Genomic DNA, 16,323 nt, shown 5'->3' on the forward strand with positions numbered 1-16,323 from the left:
CTCTGACAGCCGCCGGCACCGCACACCCGTTCCCAGCAGGGCCCCGCCACCTTGGAGACCACCGTTGGGCGGCTTAGTGGGCTCAGCAGCGCCCTCCCAAAACGCATGGCCCCCTGGAACCTCGGGATGAGACCGCATCTGAGCGCGGGTCACGCAGATGCAGTTGGGTCAGACGGACAGGGGGGACTCTAGAGCCCGGGACAGTGTGCTCACAGAAGAGAGAAGCTGAGTGCCGAGGCCTAGGGCTGCCATCCCGGCACTCCGGGAAGCTGAGGCAGGAGGATCACAAGTAGGGTTCCAGCACTGATAACTTAGCAACTTAGCTAGACCCTGCCTCAAATAGAAAATACAAACAGCTGGGGATGTGCTAAGGCCCTGTTTCAATCACCACAACTACAAAATAATTTAAAAATAAAAAGGGGAGAGAGACACAGACACACAGGGAAGATGACCATGTGAAGACCAAAGCCGGAGCTGATGGTGACCATCAGCTACAGGAAGAAGCGAAAGATTCTCCCCCAGGGGCTTCAGAGACTCTGTCCTGCCAACACCTTGATGGCAGACTTTAGCCTCAGGACTGGGAGAGACTCCATTTCTGTTGTTTCTTTGTCATGACAACCCAGGAGAAGTAGGTGCCAGGTAGACCCATGATGGAGGATTTGTGAAGGAGTGGCAGCATGTGTGTGCGCGTGCACGTGCGCGTGTGGGTGGCATTCGAGGAAGAAAGCCTCACCCCTGAGCCACGGCCCAGCCCCCAGACAGCTCACCCTGAACCTCGAATCACCCTGAAGACTGTGTGCAGGGCATCTGTACAACCGTGGTCTCAGGAAGCTTTGCTTTTGCAAACTGAAGCTGGACTGCAGGCTGGAGTCCAAGCCGTGGAAACAAAAAGTGAGAGGCATGATGGAAACCTGGGGTAGGAAAAAAAAGGGGGGGGATGCAAAGCAAGAATTTTGGGTTTCACTGTACTCGCTGACCTGGGGGAGGGAAAACGGAAGAAACTGGAGTCAGCCAGCCAGGGGGGCATAGCTGGCGCAGTCCTGTGATCTCAGAGCCTGGGAGGCTGAGGCAGGGAGATCACGATTAGAAGCCCGGCCCTGGAAAGTTAACAACTTAGTGAAACTTTGTCCCAAAACTGAAAAAATAAAAACAGCAGGACATGGAACTTATTTCAAAAGCCTGGGGGTCAATTTCCAGCCCCACACCTGCCCTCCAAGGAAAGAAAGGAGATTCAATCACATCTGAAACTCTGGGGATCCAGGTAGTCAGCATAAGCTCCTTTGCCTGCCCACCCCGCCCCCATACTGACAGAATTGGTTTAAGGGAAGTCCCAAGTCTGCAGATCTTGGGATTCAACTGGCAGCCTCTTCCAAAATGACTTCAAGCTATCTTAAGCGTGGCGGGATGACTTCAGCAACTCTTCCCAGCCTTCCTTATTACCGTCTCACCCCCTGTCTTGTCCTAGATCCGGCTCCATTGCTAACCCAACCCCGGCCCTGTCGTGGTCCCCTCTCCAGCGTCTCCCAGTTCTGCGCCGCCCCCCGCCGCCACCCTTCCCATGTCTGCCTAGCCGAATGTCACCCCCAGTGGGGTCGCTGCTGTGGGAGCGCTCGCTGCAGAGCAGATTTGCAGCACGTGTGTGGAAAACCTGGAGTTTCCCACCCGCTTCCTTGGTGACTTCAGTTTGCTCGGCTCCTGCGCTCCGCCCGCGAGAGGCTGAGTGGACTGTTACAGTTTGGTTGCCGGGTGTCCATGGGGGCGGCGCGGCTCCTAGGCTGGGGGCCCCGGCTTCCTCCGGTTTCTCTCTGCTTCCCGGCAGCGAGGGGAGTCGTTGGCACCATCGTGAACCCTGGCGGTCCGGCCCGCACTGGAGGCCTGAGGTCTGCCTGATCTCGGACCGGAACCTCTGAAACTCTTAGTCAAAATGAAATTTTTCTGTTCAGCGCTATCGCAGGCATGCATCGTCTGTGATATCTGGGGTTCTCTCAAACCCGCGCCAGCAGACTCCGGGGCTGACACCGGCCCCGGAGAAACTGCTCCACCCTGGCAGCTCCCTTGTGCTAAGTCCAGGGAGGCAGAGCCAGCGCAGGTGGTGGGCTCAGGGCCAACAGGACACCGGAAGTAACATCATTTTCACCTCAGACCCGCCAAGCTGATTGGTGGGTGCCTCCACTTTCTGCCCCTCTTCTTGCCTCTGGGCCTGGGGGCATTGTAAGTGCCCTCTCCGATCTTCCCCTTTGCCAAACGTGCCTGCCTCTCACCTCGTTCTCTTCTTTTTTTCTCTTCTTTTTGTTTTTCTCCCTTCCTCCTTCCACCTCTCCCTTCCTTCCTTTTTTTCTTTTTAGAGTAATGGAGGTTATATCAAGGGCCTTCACCCTGAGCTACAGCCCAGCTCTTTAAAATAAATTTTTTTGAGGCAGAATATTGCTAACTTGCCAACTTGCACAGGCTGAGCTTGAACTTGTGATCCTCCTGCCTCAGCCTCGCAGCTTGCCAAGATTATAGACAAGTGCCCTCACACCCTTCTTCTCATGTAGTACTTTTTAAAAATTAACAAGTTAGTGCAAAAAGAATTTTTTTTTGTCTTTTTGAGGCAGGGTCACACTATGCAGTTCAGGCTGGTCTTGAACTCACTTTGTAGCCCAGGGTGGGCTCAAACTTGCAATGATCCTCCTGCCTCAGCCTCCTCAGTGCTGGGATTACAAGCATGTACCACCATGCCCAGTGCAAAAAAAGATTTATGTTGAACAAAATGTCAAATGTTTTGAATAAACAACACCCAGTTCCACACTTTTATGACCCATCTCACTTTTCTGCAGCCTAAATTTGAGCTTGGCCCCATCAGTTAACAGCTGTGTGGCTTTGGACAAGTCACTTAACCTCTCTGTGCCTCAGTTTCCCAAAAGAATAGAAATATCTATCACATAACCTTGCCATGAAGATTTTTAAAAACTTGATATTTCATCTGAACTATTTGCTACAGAGCTGTCACATAGGAAGTAATTGGTGGTGGCTATTATTATACAGCTGCTAGTACTAGTCTTATTGCTACTCTTACTACTATAATTACTATCCTAACCTTGCTCTCTACTTAGCAACAGTAACCTTGACCTTCGGTCTTGTTGGTCTGAATGCTAACACATAACTGGGAGCCTGAGGACATAAAGAATTTATAAAAGGGGCCAGGAATATAGCTCAGTGAGACAGCACCTGCCTAGCAAGTGCAAGATCCTGAGTTCGATTCCTGGTACCAAAAAGAAAGAAAGAGAGAAAGGCGGGAAGAGAGAGAGAGAGAGAAAAAAAGAATGAAACACTTTTTTTTTCCTGTGGACAAAACTTAGCATTCAAGGTTTAGCATCAAAGCTGTGAAAGTACAGTAGGTGCCATCAACAAATGAATGGGTAAATAAAATATGGGGTATAAGAAAACACCGTGGATTATTATGCAGCCATAAAGAAGAATGAAATCAGAGCACTTGCAGGAAGACAGAAGGAACTGGAGATCATCATGTTGAGTGAAATAAATCTAGGCGGGTAACAGAAAGGAGAGCATCAGAGGAGGAGGAGGAGGAAAGAGAATGGGGCTCGTGGGAAAAGTCACCAGTGTATGACGTCCACGAGCGCAAGGATGTGAGCACGAAGTCCACCGGTCTGTACGCTCAATATTCACTCATCCACAACTTGGAAAGAAATGGGGATGTAGCTCAGCGGCAGAGCACTGGGTTCACTCCCTTGTAATTTCCCCAGAAGGGAACAAAAAGACTTAGCATTGCCTTCACAGGAACCCGAAAACTAATTTAATCAAAAGGCTGATTATTTCCTCCCTCCCCTGAGGCTGTACATTGGAGTGGGCTGGGCTGCTCCCTGCCGTCGTAACAAGCAGCTCCTAAAAGCCTTCACACAGTAAAATTTATTTCCTGCTCACACTGCACACACATCAGCAAGGGGTGCGGCTCGCGGTGGGCTGAGGGAGGCTCCATCCGGCTGCAGTAGTGGGAGGGGGAAGCAGTGAGTCACAGGGAGGCACATGGCACCGCGACTCCCTTCCCCTGACCGGAGCACGTCCTGTTGCTCAGCATGGACTCGGGATGCGCGTGCGCAGGGTCCGGGAGGGACAAAGCCGAAAGTATTGGGTGGAGAACACCCGACAGTGACCGAACCCACCCATCTGACTGCCAAAAACACAACTCTTCTCCCTTCTGTTGGCAAAACGCAGTCATCCTTCCCCGAGGCCGAGGACTACAAAGACCCTCCTCGTACTTCATCAGCCTGGCTACGGACGACTCCCACCGGAATATCAACATGGGTCTCAGTATTTCAAGAACCCTCCAGATAGGTAGAATTATCATGAGATTCATCTCTTGAGTTTTCAGCAGCAGCTAGAATTTTGGAAACAATCCATAGAGCTCCATAACATGGATACAAGAAAAGATATAAGGCCAGGCGTGGTGATGCACGCCTGTCATCCCAGCATTCAGGAGGCTGAGGCAGGAGGATCGTTGAGAGTTCGAGACCAACCTAGGCTACAAAGTGAGCTCAAGGCCAGCCTCAACTGCATAGTGAGATCCTGTCTCAAAAAGACAAAAAATCCCTAAAAGAAAACAACTTCTGACCCACATTAATATATCCTGAGGAATATCTTTTTTGTTGTTGTTGTTGTTGTCTTTCTGAGGCAGGGTCTCGCTGTGCAGTTCAGGCTGGCCTTGAGCTCACTTTGTAGCCCAGGCTGGTCTCAAACTCACAACGATCCTCCTGCCTCAGCCTCCCAAGTGCTGGGATTACAGGCATGAGCCACCACGTGGGGCCAAGGAATATCTTTTAAACCTGATAGAGAAATAAGGAATTTCCATAACAAAGAGTACCTCAAGAAATTCATGAGCCGGGCTCATGCCTATAATTCCAGCATTCAGGAGGCTGAGGCAGGAGAATCACTGTAAGTTCAAGTGAGTTGGGCTACAAAGTGAGTTCAAAGCCAGTCTGAACTGCATAGTAAAACTGTCTCAAAAAGACCAAAAAAAGAAAAAAAAAGAAAACCATTCACTTCAAACCAGCACTCCCAAAGATTCTCAGTGATATGCTAGCAAGAGATGATGAAAGTAACAATGCCAACAATTCTAATGGGATGAATACACTAGGCAGGATGACCAAGTAAGCAGAAGGGAATCAAAAGGAATCAGCAACAGAAAAATAATGCAGTGACAGGAATAAGCCGATTCCTTTCAGTTACACAACTCAGTGTAAATGGTCTCAACAGCACAATCAAAAGACACAGACTCGAAGATTACATTTTTTTTAAAGCCAGCAATATGCCATCTACCAGAAACAAAGTATGTCCAAAGAGAAATTCACAGAATAAAAATCAAAGCATGGGGAACAATATTCCATACAGTGGCAGGGCATGGCGGCATGCGCCTGTAGTCCCAGCTACCAGGAGGCTCAGGAGGGCGGCTCGCTTGAATCCAGGAGTTCTGGGTTGCAGTGCACTAGAACGGTCAGGTGTCTGCACTAAGCTCAGCATCGATACAGTGACCTCCCAGGAGCAGGGAACCATCAGACTGCCCAAGGAGGGGTGAATCAGCCCAGGTCAGAAACAGAGCAGGTCAACATTCCTGCGCTGATCAGTAGTGGGATCGTGCCTGTGGAGAGCCATACAATGGGAGCCCCAAAACAATCAGGATTAGCTGTGCTATTTTCAGGAAAAGTGAACTGTAAACTAACACTAATCAGAAGATTACAGGCATGGTGGCGCACGCCTGTAATCCCAGCACTCAGGAGGCTGAGACAGGGGGATTATTTTGAGTTCAAGGCCAGCCTGGGCTACAAAGTGAGCTCAAGGCCAGCCTGAACTGCATAGCAAGACCCTGTCTCAAATAGATTCCCCCCCCCCAAAAAAAAACTAATCAGAAGAGGAAAAGAAGTTCACTGAATACTGGTGAAGGAAACAATTCCACAGTAAGAGACAACAATTATAAACATATGCTCACCAAACACTGGTGTACCAAACTTCATAAAACAAACACTACTGGACATAAAAAGATAAGAAACACATCAACACATTTATAGTGGGGGACCTCAGTGCTCACTTTAGCAGCACCTATGTAGTGGGGGACCTCAATACTGCATTATCACAAACAGACAGATCAAGTAGACAAAAAAATCAAGAGAGAGATGAGAGTTGAACCACACCTTCAAACAAATGGAATTAATAGACATCTACAGAGTGTTCCAGCCAGCAGCAGAATACCCATTCCTCTTGGCAGTATGTGGAAGATTCTCCAAGACAGACCACATGCTAATCCATAAAGCATGGTTAAGTAAAGACAGAAAAATACAAAGAATCAGAATTACTCTATGCATAATATCAGATCACAATGTGATGAAACTAAAAAGATATGGCAAGAGAAACCACAGAAATTATGCAAATACATAAAAATTCTGCAGTATACTCTTGAATAACCAATGGGTCATAAAAGATATCTAGGAAGAAATTAATTCCTCAATTCAAACAATAGCTGGGGATCTAGCTCAGTGGCATAAGCACCTGGCCAGCAAGCACAAGGTCCTAAGTTCGATTCTTAGTACCAAAAAAAAAAAAAAAATTCAAGACATTTCAAACAGGGCCGGGTGTGGTGGCACACACCTGTAATCCCAGCACTTGGGAGGCTGAGGCAGGAGTACTGTTGTGAATTTGAGGCCAGCATTGGCTACAAAGTAAGTTCAAGGCCAGCCTGAACTGCATAGCAAGACCCTGTCTCAAAAAGTCAAAAATAAAAATAAAAAAAGACAATTCAAACAATATTTTCAGTACAACATACCAGAATTTATGGATCTCAATGCAAGCACTCCTAAGAGGAAAATTAATAGCTGTAAATGTCCACATTAGAAAAAAAAGAAAATGAAGCTGAGCGTGCTGGTGCATGCCTGTAATCCCAGCACTGAGGCAGGAGAATTGTCATAAGTTCAAGGCCAGCCTGGTCTACTTAATGAGCTCAAGGCCAGCCTAGCCCAGGCTACACAGTGAGACCCTGTCTCAAAAAACCAAAACTAAAACAGACCCCAAATACTAACCTAATAATGCACATCAAGGTCTTAGAAGAACAAGAACAATCCAGATTCAAAGCTAGTGATACAAGGAAGGAAATTACAAAGCTCAGAGTAGAAATTAATGAAATCAAACCCAGAAAAGGAATACAAAGGATGAATGAAGATGGTATTTACACCCAGCCATAAAGAGGAAGAAACTTCGGTCACTTGCAGCAAAATGGGATGCACCTTTAGACAACAACGTTAAGTCAAATAAACCAGACACACCAGCTCAAATATCACATGGTTTCTCTTACATGAGAGACCCAAAGTATAAATAAACTATAGAGGAAACTAAAAGATAAGAGAAAATAGAGATAGATCATTTGCAAATGGGAAGTGGACCAAGAGCTTGGGGGGCGGGGGGGAGCAGGGGTCCTAACCAGAAGTACGATGTGTTAAGTACACGTGCCAGCTCACAGGGCAACATAATCATTCTGTACTGCAGCATGTAGTAATCAATACATGAGCCAGCAAAGGGAGCGCTGCGTGCACAGGTGGGGGTGACTGAAGCAGACGGTGGATGCTTCCATTAAAACACGTACGACAGTAAAAGACGTATGGTTATTAGTCCCCCTCAGACGACTTCTCCTCACTCCAAACACAGCCATCCCATCATCCTGGCCACTTTCTGAAGCGTTTCTACAAGTCCTACTCCATGAGCGCTTTCATAAGGTGTGACCAAAAATCCAGCGGCTGCTGCTACTGAGCGCCGTGTGAAACATCACAGTGCGTCTGCATCCACCTTCTTCAAGGGGTCTGGCACCGTGTGACCTCTTGCTTTCCCCAAAGTCAAAGTCACCGTGAAAGGTCAACATTGTGAATCAGTTCAAGACACCGAGGCAGCCAGAACAGGACAACTGAAGACACTCACGCAAGAGGACATCAGAACTGCTTCAGAGCGCGGCAAGAAGGATGGGGTCAATGTGTCTGAAGGCAAGGGGAGGAGGACTTTCAGAGGGGTTAAGGGCAATGTGTTTTTTACTGCAATTTTTTCTTCATTTAAACATCCACCATATGCTTCCATCACAGGCGATCTTGCTGAACTTGAAAAAGTTCCGGAAGGACACCCTGAAGCAGTGACATTTAAGGTAAACATGTGAAGAACACATAAGCGTTACCTAGGGAAGGGGGGCAGGGTTTCCGGGAGAGTGAGGAAGGTGTTTCCTCACTGCAGGAACCACGCTGGGCGGTAGCTGGGAAACAGAAAGGAGAAACCAAAGAAGGAAGTGGTGAAGGAAGAGATTGTGAAAGATCTTTCTGAAGGAGGTAGTGGGACTTGCTCTCCCCAGACCTTGTAGGATTCCTAGGGCACTGATGGAGACCACTACGAAGCAGACCTGAGCAGGACTTAATCAACTGGCTTTTCATATTCACTTATGAATCTGTCTGAGGCCTCGGCTCCTTGTCTAGAAATGGTGGACTCATAGTAAGTGAACCTCTGTGAGTCACTAATCCCTACCACAACCTGTAGTGGTAGATGAAGCCAGAAAGCCTCAAAGGATAAGACAAGATCACAGCCAAGGACACCTAGACCCAACCTCAACTAGAGAAAGACTATAGCCTCAGGCACCTCACTCCTGGGTGGATTAACGTAATCCTTATTAAAGATTAATTTAATACCTTACTTAGAGAAGTCGTTGCGTGGTTCTACCCTCCTTGAGCACTCCTCTCCCTACTTCTGATAACCAAATAAATATGGGCCACCCAAAGAAGGTCTTGGTCTTAGCTGTAAGAGAATCTCAAATTCTGTGAGAAGGGCTTGATCCTCCCAGAGCCCTGAAACCATTCCATTTGCCTCTTTTTATTTAGCCTTTGCCGTACACTCATCTGAGAGATTGTAGACCTGATCAGCCCACAATAACTAAGGGACATTGTTAACCCAATAGGGGATGGTCTTGATGGTTGGCAAAGATAAATTTGTAGACCCTGACCAGATTGGATTGACCCAGGGAGCAGCGCCCACATCAAAAACTAGCCAATAGGATTGCTACATATTGGATGGTGACTAACCAGCCAATCAGCTCGTTTCTGACTTTTCCCATTGCTGCCCATGGTTCTGAACTACCTTTGCTCAAAAGCCTCGGGATTTCAATCAAGACAGGCCACACAACCAGACGGATCAGTTACCCACTACTCTGTAATAAATTGCCACAAATGAAGTGGCTACAAGCAACACTGATTTATTATCTCACGGTATCTGTGGATCAAAAGTATGGGTAAAGCCCAGCCGGATTCATAAGGCAGGTGCTGACCAGCCTATGTCCGCCACAAAGGCTGTGGGGAAGAGCTGTGCCTCCATTCATTCATGTTGTCAGAATTCATTCCCTGCATTGGAAGACTGGGGTACCTGCTTTTTCACCATTGTTAGCCAGGGGTCACTCTCAGCTTCTAGAAGATCTCTTAGGTTTTTGCCATGTGCCTCCCACCACCTCCAGAGTCTAACATCATAGTTCAAATCCTTTTCAAGCTCTGATTCTCTGACTTCTGACTTCCTGCATCTCTTACTTCTAGATGCGGATTTAAAGAACTTGTGTGATTATTTAGGGCTCACTTTGGTAATTTCTGTTATACAGCTCTGCCTACCATATCCAGCAAATTGTTAAAAATAATAATAGTCGTAGCAATAATAATAATAATAATAAAGTATTCCTGGTGCCACTCATACAAGTTCCAACTCAGCAGGTCTCAGATGGGCGCAGTGGTCTTTATTATTTAAAGCTCCCAAGCTGGGCATGGAAGGCTGAGGGAAGAAAATTGCCCAGCCTGAGCAACTTAATAACTCAGTAGGATCCCACCTGAAAATTTTAAAAAAAAAAAAAAAATTAAAAAGGGTTGGGGATGTAGCTCAGTGCAAAAGCCCTGGGTTCACTCCCCAGTACCACAGAATAAATAAATAAATAAATAAATAAATCTCTCAAGGTGATTCTGACAAGCCAGGTGTGGTGGTGCTCACCTGTAATCCCAGCACTCAGGAGACTGAGACAGAAGGATTGCTGTGAGTTCGAGGCCAGCCTGGGCTACAAAGCAAGTTCAAGGCCAGCATGAAGTGCAGAGCAAAACCTTGTCTCAAAAAGGCAAAAAAAAAAAAAATGATTCTAACAACCAGCCAGGCACAAAAACTGCCTGACAGCTTTTGTACCTGTGCCTAGAAAAATTCTAACATCTGTTCAAGCTTTCCCAGAAGATCAAGAAAGGGGGCATGACAGAAGAAAATGAGAGAAAATGAAATAAATGAAAACAATATGTTAAAAGAGTTGTAGAGCTGGGCGTGCCTGTAATCCCAACACTCAGGAGGCTGAGGCCAGAGGATTGTTGTGAATTTGAGACCAGCATGGGCTACAAAGTGAGCTCAAGGCCAGCCTTAACTGCATAGGGAGACCCTGTCTCAAAAAAAAAAAAAAAAAAAAAAAAAAAAAAAAAAAAAAAAGAGAGCTGTGGAGAAACACTCAAAAAGGCAAAAATCTGAGAAAAACAACTTAGAAGGAGATAATTTATTTTGGCTGATGGGTTCAGAGATTGCATCCCATGGTCACGTGGATATGTTGTTCCAGTCCGTGGTGAAGTAGAGCATCATGGTGGACCACGTGGTGGAGCAAAGTGGCTCAACTCATGGTGGACAAGAGTCAGGAGGTGGAGACAGCACAAGCTGGCAGCCATCTTCTTCCTCATTATTCCATGCAGGCTTATTGGAGGCTTATTGGATGGTGCCACCCACGTTCAGGGCAGTGTCCTCCCTCAATTCGCTGTCCCACATGCCAGTCACCACAGGACACACCCACACAGACACCCCTGGAAGTGCGTTTCACTATCTCCCGCAAGAGGGAAGATGGCTGCGGGCACGTGCTCATGCACGGAGCAGGCGCAGAGCGGTTGTTAGCCGCAGGAAAATAGGAAGAGGCTATTTCCTGTGACAAAAAGGCTGCAGAGTATCTTTGTGAAGCCATGAAGCTGACACAGTCTGAGCAGGCTCGCTTGTCCCTGAAACTGCGGAGGGACAGCCACATAGACAGCTCCTCCTCATCCAGGAGAGGTGGGAGAGGGCGAGCGTGAGGAGGGACTGAGGCCCTGCAGAACATGGACGAGGGTGCAGCTGACCATCTCTGGGCATCTCCCAGCCCTCTGCAGAGGACGCAGGGGCCCAGAACCCCCTTCTTGCTCAGAAGCGCAGCCCTTCACAGAGAAACGTCTCCCTAGAATGTGGGGGGTTGGGGGCTTTGACAAGGACCCAGATGCACTGCTGTATTTACTTCAGCAAAAGAGTGAGCTACGGAGCCACGTATTAGAATCAAAGCCCTAAACGATGACAGAACAATTATAGAGAAGCAGGCAACCAGAATTGCAGATATGAAAACATATGGAGTTCCTTGCAGCTGAGAATGAAAGATTTAGGAAAGAAAATAAACAACTAACGGCCGAAAAGGCCAGACTTCTAAAAGGCTCAATAGAAAAGAAGTTGGATGTGGATGATGATTTTACAGAAAAATCAGTTATGGAGCTTGCGACCACATTCAGGAAATGCAGCAGCCTCTTCAACCTGGCAGCAATTTGCAGCAAATACCAGGATCGCCAAGGACATTCCAATACCCAACCTTCCCCCCTTGGATTTTCTGTCTCTAGAACTATCGCTTATGGAGCTTTCTGGGGACACTGAGAAAGGATTTATGAGTAATTAAAATGGAAGACCAGCAGAGGTCAGAAGAGGAAATAATTCAGTAACACAGTTAATCCAGAAAAGAAAAGAGAAAAGAAAAAAGGAGGGGGAAAACACATTATGGTTGACACATTGTGTCAACTTGAGAAGTCTAGAAGCTTAACTAACTCTGGCAGTCTACATCCTAGGGGGTAGAGGACATGCCCTTACTGCTCTAAGATGTTCATTGTCTCAACTTGAGAAGTTTAGAAGTTTAAGTAACTCAACAGTTACTTAAACTCTGTAAACATCCTGAGCCTGTGCAAGAGGAGGGCACAAAGATGGTGTGAGTGCTGCACCCACCCGAAGGCGGGCAGCCTGCACACAATATAAGGAAGGGAAAGAGACTTGCTCTCCCCGCCTTTTGTTCTTGCTGCTTTCGCTGCCTTCTGCCGCCCTGAAGTGTTGTGTCTGTGCTGTGTCGCTCTGCCTTGGAGCCAGCTGCTTATGGACTGAAACCTCTACAAACTGTGAGCTAAATAAATCTTTCCTTCTTTAACTTTGGGTGTGGAGTATTGTGTCTCAGCAATGAGAGAAAGGTAATGAAGACACAACATGAAAGAGCAGTCCTAGAATTGTCATCCTCTGGCTTCCATGGCAGGGAGGTATGCCCGGACGTGGGAACAGATGTGAGGCACACCAAAGATCTGATTCACCAGCACAGATAATAACTCAGACTTGGCGGACATGACTCAGAGGTTGGCTTTCTCCTGATACAAACCAAATGGCTATGTGGAATAATATTTTCAAGCAACAATTATTTTTTGTATCTTCTGGGTTTAGATGTATAAAAGTATGTTATGTGTAGTTAATCTGTAATGCCATAAATGGTAGCACAAAGCCTAAATAATAGCCTGAGGGGCTGCCTTGAATTTGAAATATGCTCTTTATTGTGCACTGACTATGCTCTTTATTGTGCACTGACTATGCATCTTATTATGCACATTTTGTTTAAAGCAAGTGTGTAAGATGCACAGCTTTCTAGATGAAACTAGATGTGCCACACTTGCAGTACTCCTAACATAAGGATAACCTCAAGACTATCAGGAGAAACATTTTCATTTCCATTTTATGCAGAAAGGAACCAAATTATTACTTAAGCTTTTTTTTAAAAATTACCAGTTTACACAATTAATCAGGGTGCATTTTAAGTTGTGTTTGTTCTATAATGCATTTGAAATATGCAGTTGAAAATACCAAGGAAGTATCCTTTGCTTTTAATGATTCGTTAGTGGAAGTAATGCTAGCTGACAGTATGTAATTGTAAGAAATCAATAAAGTAATTAGGTTTTAAAAAAAGAATCAAACAAGCTAATTCACATACCCATCACCTTACCAATTTATCTTTTTTTGTTTGTTTGTTTTTCAGGGGAGTTCTTTTGTTTACTTTTTGTCTGGGTGTTTTGGACAGGGTCTCACTTGTGGCCTGAAACTCGTGATCCTCCTGCCTCAGCCTCCCAAGTACTGAGATTATAGGCATCTGCCACCAGGCCTGGCATTATTTGTAGTGATTACATTACAAAGGCTTTCAGCAGCTGTGAAACATGCAGTGCCTCGTTATTTACTGTAGTCAGCAGGCAGAGCAATAGGTCACGCAGACTTCCTCCTCAGAGTAACAGGAACTGTGTCACCTTTGAACACATTCCCTCTCTCCGCCCACCCCTGTCCACCAGCGCGTGCTCATCACCTTCCTGCTGTTTCTTTTATTTTCCTTCTTTTGGGGGGAGAGACTTGGGGGCTGGAGATGTAAACCAGGTTGTCCTCCTTGCTGGGTACATGTGCTACCCCCTGAACTACATCCCAGCCTCTCAACTCTGTTTCTTTGATTCCAACTATTTTTCATTTTTATTTTTGTGAGTCCCCGTTTGCAGTACATGGTGATGACACTCATGGAGAGTGGACACATGTACCTAACACATCTTAATACTGCTTACATCCCCCGGTTTTTAAGGTGGGAATAATGACACACAGCTGTCATCCCAGGAGATGGGGAGGCTGAGGCAGGAGAATCACAGGTTCAAGCCCAGATTGGGCAACTTAGTGACACCCTGTCTCCAAATTTTAAAAATGAATTTAAAAGGGTTGGGAATGCAGCTCAGTGTGATGGCCCCGGGTCCAGTTCTACAAATAAATAAAATCACACTGTATTCATCTTTCTGTGCATCTGTTTCACTTAGCATAGTGCCCTCCAGTTCCCTCCAGGTCCTTTCCAGTGACAGAATTTCCTTCTTTTTCAAGACCAAGTGGCCAAGCCAGGCGTGGTGGCACACACCTATAATTTCAGCACTCACAGGCTGAAGCAGGAAGATCATTGCAAGTTCAAGACCAACCTAGGCTACAAAGTGAGCTCAAGGCCAGCCTGAACTGCATAGCAAGACTCTGCCTCAAAAAGACAAAAAAAAAAAAAGACCAAGGGTCCTTCTCTTCTGTACATCTGCCATATTTTCCTTGTCTGCTTTCCCTATGTACCAAGAGGCTTGTGCTAAGTCACTAAGTTGCCCAGGCTGAGCTCCAACTTGGAATCCTCCTGCCTCAGCCTCCCAGAGTATCACCGTGCCCAGCTGCCTGATCTGCTGTCTCTCACCACATATCAGAAAAGGACTGCCAAATGCTTGCCATACTCTCAGCCTAAGGACAAATGGGCTGAAAGCAGGGCACAGAGCAGTGAGCAAAGCTAACCCCAAACACCTTATCTTTCTCTCTAGGTAATCACCTTGACACGTCCCCCAAGACGTTCCCTGTTTTTTAAATCCACTCCCACTACATGTAGAAGTTCCAGAGCTGCCCTGGCCTCAGGAGCTGTCATTTCCTCTGGTTCTGTTTCTCAATAACCCTGATCTCCTCCAACTCCTGTTGAGTGGAACTTTCAAAATTATATCCCACAGTGGAAAGGAAGGCACCAGGAAAGCACGATGGCGGGGCCAGAGTTTGTCCCTGCTAAAACCCTGCAGGAATTTAATCCCATCACAAGGTGGTAGAGATTAGCCCGCTATGGAGATTAGGGACTTGGCCTTGGGGAGTGATTAGGGTTAGATAAAGCCAGTCAGGGCCGGGATATAGCTCAGCAGCACAAGCACCTGCCTGGCAAGCGCAAGGTCCTGAGTTCGATTCCCAGTACAAAAAAAAAACCAATCGGGGCCCTGTGATTGAATCCTGATAGACTTGTAAGAGAGAAAAAGGACACTGTAGTGTACCCCTGTAATCCCAGCTACTCCAGGGGCTGAAGCAGGAGGATTGCCAGTTTAAACTCAACGTGGACACCTTAGGGAGACTGGCTCAAGATAAAAAGGGCTAAGGGTTGGGTATGGTGGCGCACGCCTGTAATCCCAGCACTCAGGAGGCTGAAGCAGGAGGATCGTTGCAAGTTCGAGACCAGCCTGGGCTACAAAGTGAGCTCAAGGCCAGCATGAACTGCAGAGCAGGACCCTGTCTCAAAAAGACCAAAAAAAAAAAAAAAAAAAAAAAAAAAAAAGGCTGGGGATGTAGCTCAGTGGTAGAGCACTTGCCTAGCATGGATGAGACCCTGGTTCCAACCCCAGCTCTGCATGGGGAGGGAGACCAGACAGACAGACACCTGTGTGTACTCTGTCTCTGCCATCTATACCCTGCACCACCTTGAGACTCTGCCAGCAAGGAGGGCGTCACCAGCCAACCCTCCATAGCTGCAACCCAGAATAAGTCTCTTCTTATTGTATTCTTAGCATTCCCCTGGCCTTAAGTATTAACCACAGGAAGCAGATTACGCCAAAGATGGAGATGATAAGAAAACAAGGACAGGGACAGGGACAGGGATAGGGATAGGGATAAGGGGGCAAATCATAAACCAAATGGGTCAGAATGTCAATAATTAGTCACTGGGCATGGTGGCACACACCTGTGATCCCAGCATGAGGGAGCCTGAGGCTGGAGGATGGCTATGAGTTCAAGGCCAGCCTGGGCTACACAGTGAGCTCAAGGTCAGCTCGAATTACAGAGCAAGATCCCGTCTCAAAAAAACAAAACAACTGATGAATCAGAACAAGAAAGATATGAGTATTCTCTATATTCCTCATACTTATTGAACCCAGGGCCTTCTCACTGGGCCTTATCCACAGCCCATTTGTATTTTATATTTTGAGACAAGATCTGGCTAAAGCACTAAGTTACCCAGGCTGCCCAGGGCTCCGATGGTGATCCTCCTGCCTCAGCCTCCCACAGTGCTGGGATTTTAGCTGTGCACCACCGCAACCGGCTGTCACTGTTTTTATATTTTGGATTATTCTCAAATAATGACTTTTTAAAGATGCTGTCTATTCAGGTGATCTCTGAAATGAAAGAAAGAAAATAGACAAGCACACAGTTTCTCTCTGGGTCTCCCCCTGCAGCTCCTGTACACAGCTTCGGGGGTGCAGCCCAATCCCTTGCATCACGGAAAACCACCTTGCAAAACCACCTGGGAGCCTCGTGACTCCGCATCCGGTCACTTCTCGGTTCCCATCACAGCCGGCTCTCGCTGGCACCAGACACCACCGACTGCCACTTCCTCCTTTCCTTTCTTTTTCTTTTTTT

The 16,323-nt window shown here is 46.8% G+C and overlaps 1 pseudogene; it reads left to right on the forward strand.

Annotated features, from left to right (window-relative positions):
• The first annotated feature begins 10,931 nt into the window (after positions 1-10,931).
• On the forward strand, positions 10,932-11,853 carry LOC102009624 (annotated as a pseudogene).
• Positions 11,854-16,323: the final 4,470 nt, after the last annotated feature.

The sequence above is a fragment of the Chinchilla lanigera genome, unplaced genomic scaffold, assembly GCF_000276665.1.
Source record: "Chinchilla lanigera isolate Chin_1 unplaced genomic scaffold, ChiLan1.0 scaffold00094, whole genome shotgun sequence".
In the NCBI taxonomy this organism is placed as follows: Eukaryota; Metazoa; Chordata; class Mammalia; order Rodentia; family Chinchillidae; genus Chinchilla; species Chinchilla lanigera.